Source organism: Hirundo rustica, chromosome 12 (genome assembly GCF_015227805.2).
Source record: "Hirundo rustica isolate bHirRus1 chromosome 12, bHirRus1.pri.v3, whole genome shotgun sequence".
Taxonomy (NCBI): Eukaryota; Metazoa; Chordata; class Aves; order Passeriformes; family Hirundinidae; genus Hirundo; species Hirundo rustica.
Genome location: NC_053461.1, coordinates 19,928,896 through 19,945,046, shown reverse-complemented (window position 1 = coordinate 19,945,046; position 16,151 = coordinate 19,928,896). Strand labels below are relative to the sequence as shown.

The 16,151-nt window shown below is 52.0% G+C and overlaps 2 long non-coding RNA genes across 2 annotated transcripts; both read right to left on the bottom strand.

The window, feature by feature from the left end:
* Window positions 1-3,802: 3,802 nt before the first annotated feature.
* Window positions 3,803-9,831, bottom strand: LOC131378628 (uncharacterized). Its single transcript, XR_009208240.1, has 3 exons — window positions 9,759-9,831; window positions 5,687-5,808; window positions 3,803-5,036 (listed from the first exon to the last, which is right to left on the bottom strand). It is a non-coding gene; the product is annotated as an uncharacterized LOC131378628 (long non-coding RNA).
* On the bottom strand, window positions 9,831-15,196 carry LOC120758258 (uncharacterized). Its single transcript, XR_005702822.2, has 4 exons — window positions 14,732-15,196; window positions 14,267-14,632; window positions 10,519-10,575; window positions 9,831-9,901 (listed from the first exon to the last, which is right to left on the bottom strand). It is a non-coding gene; the product is annotated as an uncharacterized LOC120758258 (long non-coding RNA).
* Window positions 15,197-16,151: the final 955 nt, after the last annotated feature.

Genomic DNA, 16,151 nt, shown 5'->3' with positions numbered 1-16,151 from the left:
GCAGTGCTGGGGACACTCCAGCTCCACCTCCCCCTGCGGAGACTTTCTTCACAAAAAAAAAAATAATAATAATAATAAAAAAATTAAAAACAAAACAAACAAACAAACAAACAAACAAAAAAAAAACAAAAAACAAAAAGCAAAAACAACAACAAAAAAACCAAAACAGAACAACCCCAGAAACACAGAACAAACCAAAACTTCACCAGCAAAATAAACCAAACTCAAGGAACAAACCCAGCCCAAGCCTGATCTTTCTAGCAAGAGAATTTGTTTAGAAGTAAGCGCTGGTTAAATGCATCCAAGAGAATATTCAAAACTGTTTTTTAACTTGCTTGTCAAATGAGATTCAGCCAAATTGCTCCTGGATAAGCAAAGACTTGGCCAGAGAGGAAGGGGCATCATTGCTGACACCCTTCAGGGTGTGGGGTGATCTCCATCGCAGGAGGAACTACTGTCAGGGCTGCTGTCTGATTAAACACTGCCTTCATCTGGGCAGCTGGCAGGGCAAACACAAAATCCCCTTGCAGCCAGGCAGAGGAAGCAGCCCAAAGGGTGATGGAGCAGCAGGAAGGAGGAATAAAACCATCTCTCAAATATTGGTGATGTGGCAGAGGCTGCCGCGCAGGCAGAGGTCAGCTTGGACAACTGTAATGGACGTGGTACAAGCAATTAATTTGTTGGGTGAAGTCAGGCTCGGGAAGGCAGCCAGAGCTCCTGCTTATCTGCTGTTCAGAAAATAATGGATTTTTGGAGCAGAGGCCAGTGAAAAGCTCAGATCCTTAACTCGGGGCTTTGTTGTTGCTGTTTAGACAGAGAAGGTGTCAGTGAGGCTCTGGTTTCCAGAGGGGACAGGGGACAGCAAATTCCCTTCAAGGACATCGTCGCTTTGATACCTTGCTAGATACTTATTTATGTCGGAGAAACATTATTTTTACGATTGTAGCTTATCGAGTTATAAAATATTAAAATATATTAAAAATTATAAATAGATCCGTAACTTATAAAATATATGAAGTTATTAAATCTACAAGACATTATGGATTGTTTCCAAGAAAAAAACTGCAACGAACACCTTGTGCTAAAGGAAGCGTCTGGGCCTAACTCTGTGCTGCAACGCCGGTGTGACCACGTGGAAGAGCAAAGCAGCTCTGAGAGCCGGGCTCAGCCGCCCCGTGGAGAGAACCATTTCCCTCTGGTGCTCTCAAAGGCCCGCAGCATCACCCACAGAGCCATCTTCCATTGCCAGGAGGAGGAGGAGGAGCCCCTGGCCGTGCCCTGATGGGCACCAAGCTGGTGACGTCCAGCCTGGGCTCGGCAGTGCCAGGCTCAGCGATCATCGATGGCGTGAGCCTGGGTCTCAGTGGTTTTGGGACTCTGCGGTGGTTAAAGGTGCAGGGGTCAGCTCCCAGCAGCCCCACTGCAGGGGAGGGCCAGAAGGGCAGGGGAGGAAGGCCCCTGCCTTTCCCTAGGTTTTGGGTGAGCTGGTAGCAGGAGCTCAGGGCCCCGGGGTCCCCTCTTCCTGGGGACAGGCGTTTCCCACAGCCCAGGGGGGCTCCCACCCCCTGCAGCCCCATCAATCCCCGTCCCGGGCTCTGAAAGCCATGCAAGCCTGCCAGAGGAACGGATCAATCAATTACACAGGAGACACTTCCCGACCGCTCCTCGGAGATCACAAATCCTTCGAGCAGGCAGCTCTATCAGATGGGCACTTCAGCCAAATCGTTAAACTGGCTGCCAGTCACAGGCAACAATAACTTCTTCTCTCCAAACGCTTATTATTCTCCCCGTTACTTATTTACTGAGAATATTTTGATTCGCTTAACACTTGGAACGTCTTCCTCCATCGCTGAATTAGAAATGATGGAACTGCACATTCAGGATAATTAAATAAGACAGCTTTCTCCAAATAATAATAGTGTTGTAATGTCAGACGATAAACGCACCCAGCCAGCGCAGGCAGGTCTCCTCCTCCCCTTCTGGCTGTGCTGCCTGGACTTTTCCGAGGGACAAAGTGGCATTGAAGCTGATGGAATCACTCAGCATGCTCTCGAGAGGCTTTTCCCTCCCAGCCACCAGTGCCCCTGTTCTGTCCTTTACGGCTTCGCCGAATTTTAAGCAAAACACTTTAAAAACCCTTGACAGATTTTTTTTTTTCCCAAAGAATGCCGACAGAAAATGCTTTATATATCTGTGGAAAATACCTTTAACAGGTGCAATCTGTCCCAGCCCTGATTAGGGCAGGGCACTTGGTCCCCCTCACAGGAGATGGACACACCTCACCCACGTGGAGCTTCAGGCGTCCTCCTCCTGCAGCCTCTGGGTGAGAAAAGCTGCCCTGGAAGAGCTCCCTTGGGAATCACATCCATCCCGGAGCCCAGCACTGCCAGCACCGAGCTGGGATTGCTCCTGGGCCCACCTGGCTCACACACCCCTGTAAATCAGCCCCTGATATTTGCCACTGCTGCCCAGGAAATAATTACTCTAAATTCCTCTGCTTTCAATAGCAGGGTGTGCACAGCAGCACGGGGATTCTCTGAGGGATGGCTTTGCCTGTGCCAAATACAGGTCACAAAGGTTTTGTTTGGAAGCTGCTGCCACGGCTGATGAGCCCACCGCTCGTTTCGGATCCGCAGGAAAAGCTTGGAGTCACAGGACCACGGAATCTCAGAGTGGTTTGGGATGGAAGGGACCTGAGAGACCAACCCTGAGTTCCAAACCCTCTGCCACAGCAGGGACACCTTCCACAACCACGCCTTTTCACACTCACACCTTCCTGGCTTCCAGGCTGTGCCCTTTTGGGGATTTAAGGATTTCTGGTGAACTGAAGAGAGGTCGCTTTTAGCAGAGACAAGAAAATCACCCCGGGAACTTCACAGATTTTGTTGTTTGCTGTAACAGAGTTACAGAAAACTCCAGTTCATGTATTCAGGCACGAAATGCATTCCCTTTTGGACCAGCCCAGCCCGGTTACCCCGAAGCACTGAACACTGGCTGCAATTCCCCGGTGTTCCAGGAGCAGCGATCCCAGTGGAATCCCCAGCCAGGGAGGTGCTGTGGTACCCAATCCTACCACAGCTGGCACTCTGCTTAATTAGTCCTGACAAATCCTGATAATGAATCATTGAGAACATGAGTTAAGCATGAAATAAAGCAAACAGCAAGGATCTTATGTAATTCTTCCTACTTCAATGGCTGCAGGAATTGAGTCATGAGATTGTTTTGGAACATTTTATGACACAAGTCAGGAGAGATCTTTGTAAATGAAGTTTTAACTTTTTTTTTTTTCTTTAAGGGCTCTCCATGGCTGTGCAGATTTTGTACAAGTGGAGATCTCTTCCTCATCTCTTTTATTTATTCCCTCGATGTCCTTCCTCACTCATTTTGTAGCGAGCCTGGTCTGTGCGAGGTTTTACCCTGCGTACAACAACAGCAGGCTCAGGCAAAAACCATCGACAGCCCGGTCTCCCCAGGTAATGCTAACAGCTCCTTCCTCTTGATGTGGGTTCAGGGTATAGATTTTTACCTTTATTCTCTTGCTTTGATGCACTGGCTGTCAGACAATCACACCTTTTCCCCATTTTCTGGAACTTAACCACGGCTTTCTTTCATGCCCTGTGGTACTCCATGGAATGAATTTTCCCCTGGCTTCACCTCTCTGGGTACTCACCTGCTGGGGCTCTAGATCCTGCTGTTCATCTCTGGATTGTGCTGTGCTGTGCTGCAGCACTCAGCTCAGCTCAGCCCAGCCCAGCCCAGCCAAACCCAGATCAGCTCAGCTCAGCCCAGCCAAACCCAGCCCAGCCAAACCCAGATCAGCCCAGCTCAGCCCAGCCAAACCCAGCCCAGCCAAACCCAGATCAGCTCAGCCCAGCCCAGCCAAACCCAGCCCAGCCCAACTGCTGGGGCACAGGTACGGCTGGGTCTGTGATGGGTCTTGTTCCATCCAACCACACCGTGTGGGGCCATGGAAAAGCCTCTCCAAGGTACTTCCATGGGTGGGAATGTGGTCTAGGACCACAGGGTTGAGCTCAGGGTCTCCCCAGCAATTTTTGACTCTCCCTCTTCAAGACTCACAGTGCTTTCCACAGAAAAAAAACCCCAATTTACAGAGGCTGGGAACATCTCCATCACCTGTGAGCTGCTGTAATAATATTGTTTTGCTCGAGATGCCTCGTTATGGTAATGGAGGAAATCAGATTTGTCCAACCCCGTTTAGGGCTTTGGGAAAAGCAGGTGCTGGACTTCCTCTCTCAGGAAACCCTGGGCTAATAAGAGCTTCCTAGACTGGTTGCTTGAGCTAAAGGAGCAGAGAAAGGAGCTCAAAACAGCCTGGAGTTACCGCAGAACAAATGAAGCCTGTCATCATGGAGCCTCTTTGTGGGAGCAGCAGGGCACTGGGGGAGCCTTTATCGAGTTCTGGAGGCGCTCCCAGGGCAGGAATCCTGCCTCAAAGTCGCTGAACCATTTCAGTGAAGCGCCGGTGGGGTGGGCTGGCAGCCTCAGAGCCGATCCACTTCCACCGAGGTCGATGAAAACTCATTAATTTCAGAGATTGCAGCGTTAATTTGAAACATGCTGGCAGGAGGATGGAAGAGCGCAGGGCATGCTCCTCACACGGGTCCTGGCGCTGGGGCCGAGCAGAACCAGGTTAAACTCCTTACAGGGGGGATCAGGTGTGCCACAAGGGTTACAGCAGCCTCTGAGCGTGTGCCTATCGACGTTTTTACTCCCAGAGAAAATGGATTTTATCCTCAATCAGTCCGAACCAAGGCCTGCCCTTAGCGGGGCGATCCGACGGCGCAGGATTCACCGCGGTACAAATTGCAGCGCCTGAGGGTTCAGGAGGAGAACGGACTCAATATCCTCCCCAAAATTCCACGCAGACCTCAGCCGTGCTGGTGAGTCCCTCTGCGAGGCAGTTATGGAGTCGGGAAAAGGCTTTCATGGAATCCAGCAGGACAGGAGTCAGGGGTGGCCGTGCCTGCACCGGGCTCACATTTCCCCACCTCTTGGCTCTTGGCTTCTCCTGGGCCCTTCAAGGGAACAAAAACACTCGGTCTGACCCAAACCAAACACGTTGGAATGAATATTCGAAATATTTCCCTTACTTTTCCCCAGTTAAATGGAAGCAAATATTATAATTTCTTGATGCTATTGGGGCATTTTGTTGAAAGAAACAACCTCAAAAGGCCTGTGTTTTCTGTGCAAGCTGCAGTGCAGCCCCTGGGCCTCCTGGAGCTGTGTCACAGGGCTGGGCTGCAGTGAAGGTCCTGGCTCAGGACCCAGCTGGACACAGCCCTGGCCCCAGCGGATTGTGTTAGGGATGCTGCCAGGCCCACCTCCCATCTCAGCCACCCAAAATAAATCCATTTTCCTCACTTCAGAACCCCAGCGAAGAGCAGGGCACGGGAAGGGGGTTTTGGGGGGGGATTCCTGCAGGAAATGCTCCCCCAGCTCCTGGTGCAGCTGCAGGGTGCAGCCTGGCTCCATCCCTGCCCTGAGCACGCAGCCATCCCTCCTTTGGAGCCACCGCCAAACACGGAGGCACTCCGCACTGCAGGGAATTCCAGCTCCTCTTCCCCAGCTTCTCCCGGAGGGGGAAGGAGCAGCTCTGTGCCCAGGGACTGTGGCATTGTGAGATTCAGAGCTGAAACCCAGACCTGATACAGATATTGGATCAAACCTTGTGCTCCGTGGCAATGTAAGTTTATCCTGACGTGTTGATTGCTCGCTCTTCATCTGTGCCCCCTGTCCCAAAGCGGGATAACTGAGAGGAGCTGCACTTTTTTTCTTTTCCTTCCGCTCCTGTAGGAAGATGACATGAAATAAATTCAGGAGAACACACACAAGAAAAATGTGGGGTTTGTTATTCACAAGACAGCTCTGAGAAGGGGAAAAAATTGGAGCTGAGATTTGTGAGGGATGGTAAAAAATATGATGGAATTTCTGACTAATAAATCACAGAGAACCATTGCAAACCAAGGGAACTGGTCCGTGTAGGGGCTTTTGAAAAGCACTCTGTATTGTTCTCCCTGCTCCCCCGGGGTGGGAAACATGGGATTTCTTGGGAAAGCCAGGCCTGTGACTCCTGCTGCCTAGGGGCAGATGTTAATGGGGAATTTACAGCTCATGGACTGACCAAATCCAGCCCCAGTGTAGGTGCAGAGCTTCCGCAGGGATCTGGGATTTGGAAGTGAGGGATGTCCCCCAGAGGAGCATGCAACCCCTTCAGGAAGGGAGGCTGAGAACAAGTCACCTGTCATTTGAATATGGGCTTGCAAAACTCAAAAGGATTTCCACAGATTGCCGTGGATATCAGATCCCAAATATAAAGCTGAGGAGTGCCAGCGAGGGGCACAGCACCAGAATTGAACAGCAAAAGCAACAAGAGCCCCTGAAAGCAGGGCAGGCAGGAGAGGAAACAGGAGCCAGGTCAGCCAGAAAGCCACAATCAGTGGGTGAAAAGCACAGCTCTCACTCAAACACCGCTGTGTTTTTATAGAAAAGGCCCGAATTCAGGAATTTCCCCCACTTATTCTGTCAGAAGCAGCCAGGGCAGAGCTCCTGCTCTCCCCAGCCTGAACCCTCGGGGCAGTGGAGGATCCCTGGCCCAGATCCCTGGGCATTGCCCTGGGGCTCACGGCTTCAGCTCAGCAAATATTGGTGCTGCTAATGGAGGAGGAGAACCTGGTGTCAATATTTGCAGAACCAAAGCGCTGCCCGTAATTTTCTTGCAAATATTTAAGAAAAAAGTCAAACACGAACTCACCAGCCCGCCAGGAAAACCTCATTTGCACCACTGACAATCCAGAACTTCTCACCGAACCTCTCTCACTTCTAATAACCTAAAACTTAGGAGGGTTTCTTCATTTTAGCAGCTCTTTTTTTCTCTTGACCCAGATACAAACAAGCTTTCACTACTGGGAAATGCAACGTTCACGCAGCAGCGCTAAACCCATCATTTATTTTTGTGTCAAACCAGGAGAGTTTCTCTCCTTCCTCTTTAACTACCCACCTCGGTGGTGCTCTGTGTTCCCTCCAGGTTTAGAAGGTGTCTAATATTCCCTCTGGTTCCTCCCTGAGCTCAGGGTCCAGCTCTGCCTGAATCAAACCGAATGTTTAGGACACACCAATGGTGGCTCGGCATTGGCAGACAAGAGTAAAATTGCTTTTTATGAGGTTTGTATTAAAAGCAATTCAGTTTGGAGAACCAGAAGACGAATTAAAAGGGTGATGCTGGGCTGTGTGTTAATTGCAGATGCTTAATTTAATTAAGGGTGGCTGATGAATGCAGGGCAGTGCTGGCTGGACACTCTGGGTGGGCTCCAGCCCTGCCACAACCATGGAGAAAAATCCATGTCGTCCTCAAGACATCCCCTAACTTTTCTGGTGGTTTGACTCATTAGCAATTTTCCTTTTCATGCTCTTTGAGGGAAAAAAAAAAAAAGAAAAAAGAAAAAAAAAGGCATTTTGGAGAAGAGAGGAGCAAGTAAAAGACAGCCAAACCCATGAGAGCACTTAGGGAGGAAAAAACCCTCCTGTGTTCCTGGTGCTTCCTGCGGAACTTTTCCATTTTCGCCCGCACCTGCAGCAGCAGGGGTTACGTGAGGCAGCTCCCAGCACTTCAGAGGGCAGAGCCCTGGCTTTGGGGAGCCACAGGAGTGTGCAGGAGCTTTGAGTGCTCCTAACCAGGACATGAATTCTGAACAGGAATTCAAATTCAGTCCCATAAATCACCAACTTCCCATCAAAGCAACCCCTGAGAGTGGGCAGGATTGAGATGTGCTGAGTTAATGTTTGAAATCAAAGTAACCACTGAGAGTCCTCTTGAAACGCAGCAAATTTCCTTCATCCTCACTGCCAGGGAGGAGAATCTCCCCTTCCAAAACGGGAATTTTTACCATTACTTTGTCCTTTTCTGGTTTTATGAGGCAAAAGTTGTGAAGGCATTTCAAACATGAATTACTTGAAACTTCTGCTTAATTCCCACCGGAACTAGGCTGGAATTCTCTAGATCGGAGTGTTTTGGAGTTCATTTTCCATTTCCATACCAATGAAACTGTGGATTCCTCCAAATCTAAGGAAGGTTGGACTCGATGTTCTTGGAGGTCTTTTCCAGCTGTGATCATTCTGTGAGTCTGTGAGCCCAGTGTGAAAATCAGAAGGAAGAATGACAATTAGCGCATTCCCTGAGGGAAGCAGAGCCAGTCCAGCTCCACCTGTGCTCGAGGGCTCCACGCTGGGTCTCCCTGCAGTCCCTGCCTTCCCCTGGACACTTTGCTGTGTGCTGGGAGTGCTCCAGACCCCAGGTACAGTGGGAGCGTGGGACTGGAGCCTGCAGAAGATGGGAATGGGCTGGATTCCGTGTGTTTACAGAGAGAGGAACAACCTGTGCCCTCTCTCGTAGAGGAGAGGCCTCCAGAGAAGGTGGCTGTGCTGGAGGAGCTGCGCCCCGAGGGAGCAAACGCTGCCCAGCCAAGAGCCCGAGCAGGCAAGCTCAACAGCTGCAATATTCAGAATTATTTCATTGGCAATGGGCGTGTAAGATAAGGCTGCAGTGTGAGCAAAGCCCCACTTGAGCCGAATCGCTGTGACACAATCTTCTGCTGATTAATCCCCAAAGTACACCTCAGAGGACACAGCCAAAGACTTCAGGACAACGCTCTTGTTTCCACTGTGCCACACCGTGTTTTCCATTTACGGGCGCAGTTCTCGTTAAAGACCTGTAATTTCATCTTTGGTTCACCCTGCGAGGAGTCTTTGCCTTGGCCCAAAACACTGGCTCAGAAAAGCTTTCGCCGAAAGCTTGCAACCAACAATAAAAACAATTGCCCTGAAACCACCCCCAGTTTGGGGCATTTCCATCAATGCAGCTCCTGCTGATGCTCCCCTTGGAGCTCGGGCTCTTAAATGATTTCTCACTTTCGTGCTCGCTCTGAAACCGCACAGAACTCTCACATTTGGGCACCGCTGGAAGCGAAGGCAGGAAAGCTGCAAAGCCCCTGGGTCTCCGTGCAGGCGGGGAGGATTTTGCCCTAAATGTCCCCGTTTCCATCACGTCCTTCATGCTAATTGGGTTTTCAACCTCGGCTTCAGCTTCCTGTTGGCAGCTCCTGGCCCACCACAGCATCCGTTTTGGGGCCGCTCGGTGTCTCCTGGGATCTGGGTTCAGCTCCAGGTTTTCCACCCTTTTCCTGTGTGGGACTCCAGGGAACGATCTCATTCCTTGCTGCTGCAGTTCCCCTCCCTCTCAGCAATAACAAACCCACTAATTCACATCGCTCCAAGACACAAGAACCGCAGCAATAAAACTTGCAAACAGAGCAGAGAGAGGGAAGCATGTAAATATGATTCAAACCCAAGCTGAAGTTACTAAAATCCAATTGAGTTCAAATTTCTTTTCCTCCTTCCCCTGGCTGATGTTTCCCCAAAGCTGCTGCCTTGAATTAGTGCGCACAGTCACCCTTCATTTCCATCAGCTGCATTCCCACCTTGGAAAAACCCCACCGCTTTCTGTTGCTGATGGAGAAAATAATTTAACTGATTTTAAAACTGGAGGTTTTATCCCGGTGCTATCTGAGTGCATGGAGTGACTGAGCAGCCCCTGAGGCTGGGAAAGGTTTGCAGGAATGAGACCAAGGAAATGTCTGGCCCCCATTTCAAAAGGATCTGAGCGTTTACAGAAGCACAACAAAGAGTTTGAGCAGTGGTAACAACCAAGAAAAAGGGTTTGAAGAAGCGTGGAAGTGTCTCACCATCATCAGCCCAATCCTTCCTGCTGGAGCACCAGAGGCACAGGCAGGTGACCAGAGAGGTGACATCTGTGAGGTGGCCGTGCTGGGGTGGCACTGGGGCTGCTGGATTTGGTGAGGCTTTGGTTGTTTCCAGGATCTCAGCCCTAGGGAACAAGCAGGATGTAGGTTAGATCTGGTTGTCTGCTCCTTATTGCCCAGGAAAGGTGGATTTATGGCAAACACAGCTTCCCCATTTGATGGGGTTTTGATGGGAAGAGAGAATTGACCATGAAGGTGTTGAGCACAGACCTCCAAGAAACCAGCTGGACAATAATCTCAGAACACCAAGGAATTGCTGAGATCCTCTCCACCATGGGGGTGGAGAGGCCCTGGGATGGATTTCCCAGAGCAGCTGTGGCTGCCCCTGGACCCCTGGCAGTGTCCCAGGCCAGGCTGGACACTGGGGCTGGGAGCAGTCCCACCATGCAGCCTCTAAGGTCCCTCCCCAGCCAGCCCACTCTGTGGTTCCCCCAGGAGAGCACACACAATAAATCAGGTTTTTTGGAGCCCTCCCCTCTTCCCGGGTCCTTTCCAGGGTCCCCTGCAGGGGCAGAGCTGTGGGTGCAGACACATCAGCACCAGCCTGAGCTCCAGCTGGAACGTGAAACCTCCCCAGTGCTCCAGCAGCCCGTGTGGAGGCCTCTTGCAAAACCAGCCCTGATACCCAGAACTTAGCAACACCGTCTGTTAGAGATTTTGTTAAACAAAAACAACTCATTACCGAACGTAGATCTGGGAGAAGGAGCGCTCTCTTTCACATGCAACTGCTTTTCTTCAGCTGGAAAAACACAAATAGTTGTTTCCCAGTATTTCTGAACCGCTTCCAAAGGTTTCTGACAGCAGCCACGTTCCTAACCCGTAGCCAAAGGAATAACTGCACTATTAATCTGGAACTGGCAGTAACTCCTGACATTTGAATTATGTTGCTGAAAGGTGTCTTTTTAGCAGCTGGTAAATAACGGTCCCCTAATTACAGATATAAATCTGGGGAGGTATGAATGCACTGCTCAAAGTGATGAAAATGTTTAATAAAATATGGCCCAGAAATGGAGTCGGTGATTAGATTCAGCATCCTGACCACGGGGGTTTTCTGCATGTGCTGACGGAACCACGGCCCCTGAGGATGGCGACACAAACCTGTCCCAGTGAGAAATGCGGGGGGTTATAACTGTCCCAAGAAATCCGGGCACCCAGAGCGGCACAAAACCCCTTCTTAACCAGCCAGGTTCTTCTGGCTGCTGCAGACGGGAGCATTTATGATGTGCCCTGCTGATAATCAGCAGACCTTTATTAATTTTGTTCCTCCAGTGAAGTTTGATGGAGATACGGTTTCGTTTCGGGGCCTGGATTTGTCACCTCTGTGATTCAGACTTGTATCATAGCTCTCTAATGATAGAAATTGGAAGGAGCTCAAAACTGGAGTTTATTTTCTCTAATATATATATATACATATTTAATAACTTTTTAAAATTCTATCTCAAGTCAACTGTTTTACAAAAGTCATGGCAGCTGGACCTGAAATGGCTTTATTTTGGTGCCTCAGATTTTTGAGGACTACAATTACTCATTATAATTTTTTGTTATTTTGGGGCAGGTGATAAGGACAAATTCTTTTACTGAGACTGATTATTTTTTTTTTTCTAATTGCAGCCTCACCAAAAATCCCCAGCAGAGCTTCTCCAGTGACTTCCAGAACGCAGTGCAAAGCCAGAGACAAAGCTCATCCGAGTGCCTGCATGGGAGAGGTCTCTGAGTGTGACCTTAGAGAATATCATGGAATGTCTTGGGATGCAAGGACACACCAGGATCATCCAGTCCAACCCTGGCCCTGCACAGACACCCCAAATCCACCCTGGGCACCCCTGGAGCCGTGCCCAAGCTCTCCTGGAGCTCTGACAGTGCCCAGCACCCTCTGGGGGAAAAGCCTTCCCCAGTACCGTAACAAAATGATATGTACAGGTGTAAATACAATAAAATAAAATACAATAAAATGCTAACATAGCTTGGGGAACAGTGAGTGACCTTTCTGACTACTGGGGCACAGCACAGCTCGGCCCAGGCTGGGTTTCTTCCCTCCTGATTGTAATTGTCAGGCACAGCTGTGATTTCAGCCCAGATCCCTATCCCGCTTTTACAGCTGCCCCGAAGGAAAGCTGCCGCGCTCAGCCTCCCTGCCCTGCTCCAGGGGACGAGCAGGGAAGTTCATTCCCAAGCTGCCAGTGCAGTTCCTTTCTCCAGCACTACATTCATTAACTCTGCAGCACAACACCCAAATTACTTCTTTTTAGCTCCTGCAAAGATTTCCATGTCATGCTCGGGGTGGTTCCATCTCATTACTGCCGCTCCATTATTGATGCACAGGCACTGCCCATACAAGGATTCATTAATCAGTCACGTTCTCAAATCCCTGTGCTCCCCTGAAAGGAAGGGATCTCTGGCACAGCATCTGCCCGTGCTCAAATCACAAATTACAGGAATGAGACTCTGCTCCTGCTCATCCCATCCCACCCCAGCCACGGCAGGGACGCCTCCCGCTGCCCCAGGCTGCTCCAAGCTCCATCCATCCTGGCCTTGGGCACTGCCAGGGATCCAGGGGCAGCCCCAGCTGCTCTGGGCACCCTGTGCCAGGGCTGCCCACCCTCAAATCACCAATCCCAGGAATCCCCTCAGTGCCTCAGACCTCACCGAGGCCATCCCAGACTGCTGATGAAGATCACACCAGGGGATCACCGTGCATTTTCTGGTGACCAACACCAACCCTCCCCAGCGCTCTGCCCAAACCACCCCCTCCAGCCAGACAAACCCCAAAAGGACCAGAGCCCAGCCCAGCTCCTGCCGTTCCCACACCAGTTCTCCGGGAAGATTAAACCAATAAAGGGGCTTTGGGAGGAAACTCGTACCGGAGAGGAAGGGCTGGGCTGCAGGAGCTGGAGCTGGCGTGCGAGGCTGAATTAATAGCTTAATGCAATTCAGTTCTTACCCGTTGCCTGGAAACTAACTTCGGGGAGAAAAAAAAAAAATAAAAAAGGAAAAGCACAAACCATAATGGGTGTAGAGGGCTTAATAGGGAATTATTGATGCCACCAGACTGTCTGACAGGCTGATGGATTTCTAACGAAACCGCTCGGAATGCTCCTTTGTTATTCTGCGTTCTCCGGAACGCCAGGGTCCGCGGCCGAGGGAGAGGACACGTTCCGTGGTGCCGGGGTTAAACCTGGCCGGGCTGTGCGGAGTGAACCCTGCAGAGATGCTCACAGGCAGCAGCTGCTTTACTGCAGCCCCGAGCAGAGCTGCTCCGGGAGCCGAGACCCAGCTCTTCCACCAGCGCTGCCCTGGGGAGAGTTTTAGGGGATGCTCATCCCTGCGCTCGTGGGGAGGGTGAAAACCACGCCCTGGAAAGTTCCTGCCGTCCCAAAGGCTCTGGAGCGTTCTGGGCTGAGGAATCCCGGCAGAGCCTGGAGGAGAGCGGGGAGCACGGGCAGGGAGCAGCGACAGCCAGGCACTGGCTGGGATGGAAAGCTCCTGCTCATCCCAGAAAGGACCTGCCAAGGCCGGGAAGGCACCAAGTGCGCTGTTAATGAGGCGTATTTTAATTAACTGAGGAAGCAGCTCACTGGTCCTGGCAGCACAAAGCGGATCCTGTCCCTCCACCAGCCCCAGGTCACAGGAGCATCGCCCGGAGCAGCTCCAGAGCCAGACCCTGGAGCCCAGTTTTCCGTCGTGGAGCAGTGCAGGCTCTATCCTGATTATTTTTGACAGGAATTAGGTCAGTTTAATTACCCTAACCTTCAGATGAGCACCCACCTCTCTCCTGGCTACTTTTGGATATAAAAATAATGCACGGAACAACACCAAAGCAGAAAACAACACCACGAACCCTCTGAGGCTGCTGGAGACCCTCCCCACACACAAATATCCAGTCCTGTGCCGCAGAGACAAGGCCTGGCAGCTTTTCAGGGGTAAGGACGATCATATGTTAGAAACAGCTTTGAGAACAGACTCTGTCTCTTCTCCCGTCTCTGAGGTGCATTGTACAAGGGCTGGATAATGTAATATAGAACATATTGTAATATAGAACAGGGCAGGGCTAATTTTGAGCCTGCTCCTGATTTATCTGTGATGTCAAGATATTCAGTAGATACCTCGAGAGCATTTTAAATAGTCTCTAAATAAAGCAAGTCATTATTTCTTGCTAAAAATGGGGTTTAAAATGAGCTAGTTACTGAAAAAAAAAACACCAAAACCAACAAATTGTGAATTGTTTTCCAATTTCATAGGTCCCTTTCCTGTTTCCAAGTGATTCATGGTAATAAAGTATCAACATGGAGATCAAATGCCCCAGCAAAATTATTTAATGACTTAGAGAATGTGCATCAAATGCCTACAAACTAAGCAATGACAAACATAATCACACACCCTTTTAATTACAGCTCTTTAGACACTGGGGGTAGAAACGGAATTTAGCTCACCTGTTCATTTATTTTTCATTGTCATCCCATTACCCCAAGTTCTGTGTTCCCATGTATCTTCTCCATTTAGGAGTTCCTGATCCCACCAGCCTGGAGCTGCTGGAATTTCTGCATTTTCCAGAAGGAATGGAAGGGAGGACTTAGCTTCCAGGCCAAGGAGCTGAAAAACCTTTTGGGTACAGACTTCCCTGCGAAGCAGTGCGGGTTTCCAGGGGTGTGCCCTCTCTGCTGGGAGTGTTTGTGCCAGGTGTGCACCCCACACCTGCAGGGTGAGGAGCCAGGGAAGCAGCACAGCCTCACCCTGGGAGGGACCTGGGGCACCTCATCCTGCTGGGCTGGCTCTGGGAGCAGCAGGAGCATCTTCTCCTGTAGGAATGACCATGGAAACAAACTGCTTTAATGGGAAACCAGCCAGTGAGAACGTCCCCCACCTCCTCACAGTGCCCCACCAAACCCCACACGTACCAGGATGGCCTCAGCTGCCAAACAGCTGGATCCATGATCAACAGCTGGACTTGATCTTGGAGGCCTTTTCCAGCGTGAACAGCTCCATGGTTCCCTGGGAAACGAGCGCTGGGCTGGCAGGACTCTGTCCCAGCAGGTTCTGCAGAGGGTGAAGCACTCCAGCATTCCCAACCCAGCCACGGGTTTGGAACCGGCACCCACCTCACCTGGAGGGGGTTTCCAGGGAAAAGCAGGAGTGGAGCCCCTGAGCATGGCCCAGAGCCTCTGGAGCAGGGCTGGCAGTGCCAGGCCCCGGCTGTCAGGGGTTCCTGGCGCTCCACAGCATCCCCAGGGCACCAGGAAGGGATTGGCCAGCAGAAATAATCGGAGCTGACATCTGCAGGAGGGCTGGGGCCAGCAGGCTCCCGTGTGAGCTCGCTGCCCCAAGGGTCAGCCCTTGGGCTGGGCTGTGCAGCCCTGGAGGCAGCTGCTGCTCCAGCCCAGCTCCTGCAGGGTGTGACCAGCCTGCTCCAGCCCAGCCCAGCTCCTGCAGGGTGTGACCAGCCTGCCCCAGCCCAGCTCCTGCAGGGTGTGACCAGCCTGCCCCAGCCCAGCTCCTGCAGGGTGTGACCAGCCTGCCCCACTCCAGCCCAGCTCCTGCAGGGTGTGACCAGCCTGCCCCACTCCAGACAGCTCCCGCAGGGTGTGACCAGCCTGCCCCAGCCCAGCCCAGCTCCTGCCGGGTGTGACCAGCCTGCTCCAGCCCAGCTCCTGCAGGGTGTGACCAGCCTGCTCCAGCCCAGCCCAGCTCCTGCAGGGTGTGACCAGCCTGCCCCACTCCAGCCCAGCTCCTGCCGGGTGTGACCAGCCTGCCCCAGCCCAGCCCAGCTCCTGCAGGGTGTGACCAGCCTGCCCCAGCCCAGCTCCTGCAGGGTGTGACCAGCCTGCTCCAGCCCAGCCCAGCTCCTGCAGGGTGTGACCAGCCTGCCCCACTCCAGCCCAGCTCCTGCCGGGTGTGACCAGCCTGCTCCAGCCCAGCTCCTGCAGGGTGTGACCAGCCTGCCCCACTCCAGCCCAGCTCCTGCAGGGTGTGACCAGCCTGCTCCAGCCCAGCCCAGCTCCTGCAGGGTGTGACCAGCCTGCTCCAGCCCAGCCCAGCTCCTGCAGGGTGTGACCAGCCTGCTCCAGCCCAGCCCAGCTCCTGCCGGGTGTGACCAGCCTGCTCCAGCCCAGCCCAGCTCCTGCAGGGTGTGACCAGCCTGCTCCAGCCCAGCCCAGCTCCTGCAGGGTGTGACCAGCCTGCTCCAGCCCAGCCCAGCTCCTGCAGGGTGTGACCAGCCTGCTCCAGCCCAGCCCAGCTCCTGCCGGGTGTGACCAGCCTGCTCCAGCCCAGCCCAGCTCCTGCCGGGTGTGACCAGCCTGCTCCAGCCCAGCCCAGCTC